We start from the raw sequence: 9,118 nt of genomic DNA, 5'->3' as shown, positions 1-9,118 counted from the left end.
TATAACAATTTAACGAAGAAGATTCAACCTTCGCCATGAATACTATGAGTAAAGCCTAAGGACATATTTGTCCATATGCAACAACTGAGCGTGTCTCTCTCCCACACAATGAATGCTAGGATCCATTTTATTCAAACAAAGCAAAAACAAAAACAAACCGACGCTCCAAGCAAAGTACATAAGATGTGATGGAATAAAAATATAGTTTCAGGGAGGAACCCGATAATGTTGTCGATGAAGAAGGGGATGCCTTGGGCATCCCCAAGCTTAGACGCTTGAGTATTCTTAAAATATGCAGGGGTGAACCACCGGGGCATCCCCAAGCTTAGAGCTTTCACTCTCCTTGATCATATTGCATCATTCTCCTCTCTTGATCCTTGAAAACTTCCTCCACACCAAACTCGAAACAACTCATTAGAGGGTTAGTGCACAATAAAAATTAACATGTTCAGAGGTGACATAATCATTCTTAACACTTCTGGACATTGCATAAAGCTACTGGACATTAATGGAACAAAGAAATTCATCCATCATAGCAAAAGAGGCAATGCGAAATAAAAGGCAGAATCTGTCAAAACAGAACAGTCCGTAAAGATGGATTTTATCGAGGCACCAGACATGCTCAAATGAAAATGCTCAAATTGAATGAAAGTTGCGTACATATCTAAGGATCACGCACGTAAATTGGCATATTTTTCTGAGATACCTACAGAGAGGCAGGTCGAAATTCGTGACAAGCAAAGAAATCAGTAATCGCGCAGTAATCCAAATCTAGTATGAACCTTACTATCAAAGACTTTACTTGGCACAACAAAGCACAAAACTAAGATAAGGAGAGGTTGCTACAGTAGTAAACAACTTCCAAGACTCAAATATAAAACAAAAATACTGTAGTAAAAACATGGGTTGTCTCCCATAAGCGTTTTTCTTTAACGCCTTTCAGCCTAGGCGCGTAAAGTGTAAATCAAGTAACATCAAGAGACGAAGCATCAACATCATAATTTGTTCTAATAATAGAATCAAAAGATAACTTCATTCTCTTTCTAGGGAAGTGTTCCATACCTTTCTTGAGAGGAAATTGATATTTAATATTACCTTCCTTCATATCAATGGTAGCACCAACAGTTCGAAGAAAAGGTCTTCCCAATATAATGGGACATGATGCATTGCATTCAATATCCAAGACAACAAAATCAACAGGGACAAGGTTATTGTTAACGGTAATGCGAACATTATCAACTCTCCCCAAAGGTTTCTTTATAGCATTATCAACAAGATTAACATCCAAATAACAATTCTTCAATGGTGGCAAGTCAAGCATATTATAAATCTTCTTAGGCATAACAGAAATACTTGCACCAAGATCACATAAAGCATTACAATCAAAGTCATTGACCTTCATCTTAATGATGGGCTCCCAACCATCCTCTAGCTTTCTAGGAATAGAAGCTTCACGCTCTAGTTTCTCTTCTCTAGCTTTTATGAGAGCATTTGTAATATGTTTTGTGAAAGCCAAGTTTATAGCACTAGCATTGGGACTCTTAGCAAGTTTTTGTAAGAACTTTATAACTTCAGAGATGTGGCAATCATCAAAATCCAAACCATTGCAATCTAAAGCAATGGGATCATCATCCCCAATGTTGGAAAAAATTTCAGCAGTTTTAGCAGTTTCAGGCAATTTTGCACGCTTTGCACTAGGAGTAGTAACATTGCCAACACCAATTGTTTGACCATTATTAGTAGGAGGTGCAGCAACATGTGAATTATTAGCATTACTAGTGGTGGTAATAGTCCAAACTTTAGCTACATTACTCTTTTTAGCTAGTTTTTCATTTTCTTCTCTTTCCCACCTAGCATGCAGTTCGGCCATCAATCTTATATTCTCATTAATTCTAACTTGGATGACATTTGCTGTAGTAACAATTTTATTTTCAATATCCATATTAGGCATAACTTTCGACTTCAAAAGATCAACATCAGAGGCAAGACTATCAACCTTAGAAGCGAGAATATCAATTTTATTGAGCTTTTCCTCAACAGATTTGTTAAAAGCAGTTTGTGTACTAATAAATTCTTTAAGCATAGCTTCAAGTCCAGGGGGTGTGTTCCTATTATTGTTGTAAGGATATGGCCTATAGTTATTACTAGAATTGTTCCGATAAGCATTGTTGTTGAAATTATTATTTTTAATGAAGTTTACATCAACATGTTCTTCTTGGGCAACCAATGAAGCTAATGGAACATTATTAGGATCAACATTAGTCCTATCATTCACAAGCATAGACATAATAGCATCAATCTTATCACTCAAGGAAGAGGTTTCTTCGACAGAATTTACCTTCTTACCTTGTGGAGCTCTTTCCGTGTGCCATTCAGAGTAATTAATCATCATATTATCAAGGAGCTTTGTTGCTTCACCAAGAGTGATGGACATAAAGGTACCTCCAGCAGATGAATCCAATAGGTTCCGCGAAGAAAAGTTCAGTCCTGCATAAAAGGTTTGGATGATCATCCAAGTAGTCAGTCCATGGGTTGGGCAATTTTTAACCAAAGATTTCATTCTTTCCCAAGCTTGTGCAACATGCTCATTATCCAATTGTTTAAAATTCATTATGATACTTCTCAAAGATATAATTTTAGCAGGGGGATAATATCTACCAATAAAAGCATCCTTGCATTTAGTCCATGAATCAATACTATTCTTAGGCAGAGATAGCAACAATCTTTAGCTCTTCCTCTTAATGAGAAAGGAAACAATTTTAATTTTATAATGTCACCATCTACATCTTTATACTTTTACATTTCACACAATTCACCAAAGTTATTGAGATGGGCAGCAAGCATCATCGTAACTAACACTCAGAAAATTGCTCTCGCATAACAAGATTCCAGTAAAGCAGGTTTAATTTCAAAGAATTATGCTGTAGTAGCAGGTGGAGCAATAGGTGTGCATAAGAAATCATTATTATTTGTGGTTGTGAAGTCACACAACTTAGTATTTTCAGGAGTGGCCATTTTAGCAGTAGTAAATAAAGCAAACTAGATAAAGTAAATGCAAGTAACTAATTTTTTTGTGTTTTTGATATAGAGTGCAAGACAATAAATAAAATAAAGCAAGACAAAAACAAAGTAAAGAGATTGGATTGTGGAGACTCCCCTTGCAGCGTGTCTTGATCTCCCCGGCAACGGCGCCGTAAAAATATGCTTGATGGCGTGTAACTCACACGTTCGTTGGGAACCCCAAGAGGAAGGTATGATGCGCACAGCAGCAAGTTTTCCCTCAGAAAGAAACCAAGGTTTATCGAACCAGGAGGAGCCAAGAAGCACGTTGAAGGTTGATGGCGGAGGGATGTAGTGCGGCGCAACACCAGGGATTCCAGCGCCAACGTGGAACCTGCACAACACAACCAAAGTACTTTGCCCCAACGAAACAGTGAGGTTGTCAATCTCACCGGCTTGCTGTAACAAAGGATTAGATGTATAGTGTGGATGATGATTGTTTGCAGTAAAACAAGTAAAACAAGTATTGCAAGTAGATTGTATTTCAGATGTAAAGAATGGACCGGGGTCCACAGTTCACTAGAGGTGTCTCTCCCATAAGATAGCATGTTGGGTGAACAAATTACAGTCGGGCAATTGACAAATAGAGAGGGCATAACAATGCACATACATGATATGATGAGTATTGTGAGATTTAATTGAGCATTACGACAAAGTACATAAACCGCTATCCAGCATGCATCTATGCCTAAAAAGTCCACCTTCAGGTTATCATCCGAACCCCTTCCAGTATTAAGTTGCAAAACAACAGACAATTGCATTAAGTATGGTGCGTAATGTAATCAATAACTACATCCTCAGACATAGCATCAATGTTTTATCCCTAGTGGCAACAGCACATCCACAACCTTAGAAATTTCTGCCACTCGTCCCGCATTTAATGGAGGCATGAACCCACTATCGAGCATAAATACTCCCTCTTGGAGTTAAGAGCAAAAACTTGGCCGTAGCCTCTACTAATAACGGAGAGCATGCAAGATCATAAACAACACATAGGTAATAGATTGATAATCAACATAACATAGTATTCTCTATCCATCGGATCCCGACAAACACAACATATAGAATTACAGTATAGATGATCTTGATCATGTTAGGCAGCTCACAAGATCCGACAATGAAGCACATGAGGAGAAGACAACCATCTAGCTACCGCTATGGACCCATAGTCCAGGGGTGAACTACTCACTCATCACTCCGGAGGCGACCATGGCGGTGAAGAGTCCTCCGGGAGATGATTCCCCTCTCCGGCAGGGTGCCGGAGGTGATCTCCGTAATCCCCCGAGATGGGATTGGCGGCGGCGGCGTCTCAGTAAGGTTTTCCGTATCGTGGCTCTCGGTACTGGGGGTTTCGCGACGAAGGCTTTAAGTAGGCGGAAGGGCAACGCGGGGGGCCGTGTGGCGGCGCCTCGTGGCCCCACTTCCTTTCCCCTTCGGACTTCTGGAAGCTTCGTGGAAAAATAGGCCCCTGGGCGTTGATTTCGTCCAATTCCGAGAATATTTCTTTACTAGGATTTCTGAAACCAAAAACAGCAGAAAACAAGCAATCGGCTCTTCGGCATCTCGTTAATAGGTTAGTGCCGGAAAATGCATAAATACGACATATAATGTGTATAAAACATGTAGATATCATCAATAATGTGGCATGGAACATAAGAAATTATCGATACGTCGGAGACGTATCACAGATCAACATAACCAAACCAAGTACTAACATAGCATGCACACTGTCACCTTCACACTACGAAAGGAGGAATAGATCACATCAATACTATCATAGCAATAGTTAACTTCATAATCTACAAGAGATCACAATCATAGCCTACGCCAAGTACTACACGATGCACACACTCGTCACCATTACACCGTGCGGGAGGAATAAACTACTTTAATAACATCACTAGAGTAGCACACAGATAAATTGTGATACAAAACACATTGCAATCATAAAGAGATATAAATAAGCACTTCACTATGCCATTCATAACGACGAATAAGTATTCTGTGAAATATAGCCTAAGAGACCCACACGGTGCACACACTGTCACCTTTACACACATGGGACAAGGAGTCTCCGGAGATTACATAAGTAAAACCCACTTGACTAGCATAATGACATCTAGATTACAAGCATCATCATATGAATCTCAATCATGTAAGGCAGCTCATGAGATTATTGTATTGAAGCACATAGGAGAGAGATGAACCACATAGCTACCGGTACAGCCCCGAGCCTCGATGGAGAACTACTCCCTCCTCATGGGAGACAGCAGCGTTGATGGAGATGGCGGTGGTGTCGATGGAGAAGCCTTCCGGGGCACTTCCCCGTCCCGGCGGCGTGCCGGAACGGAGACTCCTGTCCCCAGCATTTTGGCTTCGCGATGGCGGCGGCTCTGGAAGGTTTCTCGTACCGTGGCTTTTTTTTCGTATCGTGTTTTAGGTCAGGGACCTTTATATAGGCGAAGAGGCGGCGTCAGAAGGTCAACGAGGCGACGACACAACAGGGGGGCGCGGCCAAGGCCTGGGCCGCGCCACCCTGGCGTCTGGTGGCCCAGTGGCCCCCCTCTGGCCTCTCTCGGGTGTTCTGGAAGCTTCGCGTGATCCTAAGATGCTGGGCGTTGATTTCGTCCGATTCCGAGAATATTTCCTTACTAGGATTTCTGAAACCAAAAACAGCGTAAAACAAAGAACTGGCCCTTCGGCATCTCGTCAATAGGTTAGTTCGGAAAACGCATAAATATGACATAAAGTATGCATAAAACATGTAGATATCATCAATAATGTGGCATGGAACATAAGAAATTATCGATACGTCGGAGACATATCAGCATCCCCAAGCTTAGTTTCTGCTCGTCCCGAGCAGGTAAACGATAACAAAGATAATTTACTGGAGTGACATGCCATCATAACCTTGATCATACTATTGTAAGCATATGTAATGAATGCAGCGATCAAAACAATGGTAGTGACATGAGTAAACAACTGAATCATAAAGCAAAGACTTTTCATGAATAGTACTTTCAAGACAAGCATCAATAAGTCTTGCATAAGAGTTAACTCATAAAGCAATAAATTCATAGTAAAGGTATTGAAGCAACACAAAGGAAGATTAAGTTTCAGCGGTTGCTTTCAACTTATAACATGTATATCTCATGGATAGTTGTCAATGCAAAGTAATATAACAAGTGCAATATGCAAGTATGTAGGAATCAATGCACAGTTCACACAAGTGTTTGCTTCTTGAGGTGGAGAGAGATAGGTGAACTGACTCAACATAAAAGGTAAAAGAATGGCCCTTCGCAGAGGGAAGCATTGATTGCTATATTTGTGCTAGAGCTTTGGTTTTGAAAACATAAAGAGAGCATAAAAGTAAAATTTTGAGAGGTGTTTGTTATTGTCAACGAATGGTAGTGGGCACTCTAACCCCCTTGCCAGACAAACCTTCAAAGAGCGGCTCCCATGAAGGACGTTATCTCTACCGAGCAAGGTAGATCATCCCTCTTCTCTTTTGTTTACACATGTATTTTAGTTTTATTTATGGATGACACTCCTCCCAACCTTTTGCTTACACAAGCCATGGCTAACCGAATCCTCGGGTGCCTTCCAACATTCACATACCATGAAGGAGTGTCTATTTGCAAAATTAAGTTGCTTACTGATGAATCGAGCAAAACATGTGAAGAGAATTATTAATGAAGGTTGATTAATTGGGGGCTGGGAACCCCGCGCCAGCTCTTTTTGCAAAATTATTGGATAAGCGGATGAAGCCACTAGTCCATTGGTGAAAGTTGCCCAACAAGAATGAAAGATAAACACCACATACTTCATCATGAGCTATAAAACATTGACACAAATCAGAGGTGATAAATTTTGAATTATTTAAAGGTAGCACTCAAGCAATTTACTTTGGAATGGCGGAGAAATACCATGTAGTAGGTAGGTATGGTGGACACAAATGGCATAGTGGTTGGCTCAAGGATTTTGGATGCATGAGAATTATTCCCTCTCGATACAAGGCTTAGGCTAGCAAGGTTATTTGAAACAAACACAAGGATGAACCGGTGCAGCAAAACTCACATAAAAGACATATTGTAAATATTATAAGACTCTACACCGTCTTCTTTGTTGTTCAAACTCTTTACTAGAAATTATCTAGACCTTAGAGAGACCAATTATGCAAACCAAATTTTAGCAAGCTCTATGTATTTGTTCATTAATGGGTGCAAAGTATATGATGCAAGAGCTTAAACATGAGCACAACAATTGCCAAGTATCAAATTATCCAAGACATTTTATCAATTACTACATGTAGCATTTCCCGTTTCCAACCATATAACAATTAACGAAGCAGTTTCAACCTTCGCCATGAACATTAAAAGCTAAGAACACATGTGTTCATATGAACCAGCGGAGCGTGTCTGTCTCCCACACAAGCATGAATTTATTCAAACAAAACAAAAATGAAAGCAAAAGCACACAGACGCTCCAAGTAAAGTACATAAGATGTGACCGAATAAAAATATAGTTTCAAGAGAAGAAACCTGATAATTTGTCGATGAAGAAGGGGATGCCTTGGGCATCCCCAAGCTTAGATACTTGAGTCTTCTTGAAATATGCAGGGGTGAACCACCGGGGCATCCCCAAGCTTAGAGCTTTCACTCTTCTTGATCATATTGTATCATCCTCCTCTCTTGACCCTTGAAAACTTCCTCCACACCAAACTCGAAACAAACTCATTAGAGGGTTAGTGCATAATCAAAAATTCACATGTTCAGAGGTGACACAATCATTCTTAACACTTCTGGACATTTCACAAAGCTACTGGACGTTAATGGAACAAAGAAATCCATCCAACACAGCAAAAGAGGCAATGCGAAATAAAAGGCAGAATCTGTCAAAATAGAACAGTCCGTAAAGACGAATTTTAAAGTGGCACCAGACTTGCTCAAATGAAAATTCCCAAATTGAATGAAAGTTGCGTACATATCTGAGGATCACGCACGTAAATTGGCAGATTTTTCTGAGTTACCTACAGAGAACACTTCCCAAATTCGTGACAGACAGAAATCTGTTTCTGCGCAGTAATCCAAATCTAGTATTGACTTTACTATCAAAGACTTTACTTGGCACAACAATGCAATAAAATAAAGATAAGGAGAGGTTGCTACAGTAGTAAACAACTTCCAAGACTCAAATATAAAACAAAGTACTGTAGTAAAATAAAGACATGGGTTATCTCCCAAGAAGTGCTTTCTTTATAGCCATTAAGATGGGCTCAGCAGTTTTAATGATGCTCACATGAAAAATAGAGTATGAAGCAAAAGAGAGCATCAAGAAGCAAATTCAAAACAAATTTAAGCCTAACATGCTTCCTATGCATAGGAATCTTGTAAATAAACAAATTCATGAAGCATGATGCAACAAGCATAGAAGGATAAAACAAGTGTAACTTCAAAAATTTCAGCATATAGAGAGGTGTTTTAGTAACATGAAAACTTCTACAACCATATTTTCCTCTCTCATAATAATTTCCAGTGGCATCATGAACAAACTCAACAATATAACTATCAAATGAAGCATTCTTATCATGAGTCTCATGCATAAAATTATTACTACTCCCAACATAAGCATAATCAATTTTATTAGTTGTAGTGGGAGCAAATTCAACAAAGTAGCTATCATTATTATTCTCATCAAGTGTAGGAGGTATAGTATCATCATAATAAACTTTATCCTCCATAGTAGGTGGCACCAAAAGACCACTATCATTATAATCATCATATATGGGAGGCATATCATAATCAACATAAACTTTCTCCTCAATACCCGGAGGACTAAAGAGATCATTTTCATCAAAACCGACCTCCCCAAGCTTAGAATTTTCCATAGCATTAGCAACAATGGTGTTCAAAGCATTCATATTAATAACATTCCCATTAGCATGCATATAAAGTTCCATGGGTTTTTTAATTCTCTCTTCAAACACATCATGTCCTAATTCAAGATAAAGTTCATAAAGATCTCTCATATTTTTGTTGTTTTCCATTATGCCTAACTA

This window comes from Lolium rigidum, chromosome 1 (genome assembly GCF_022539505.1).
Source record: "Lolium rigidum isolate FL_2022 chromosome 1, APGP_CSIRO_Lrig_0.1, whole genome shotgun sequence".
Lineage (NCBI taxonomy): Eukaryota > Viridiplantae > Streptophyta > Magnoliopsida > Poales > Poaceae > Lolium > Lolium rigidum.
This window is presented reverse-complemented; position numbering follows the sequence as displayed.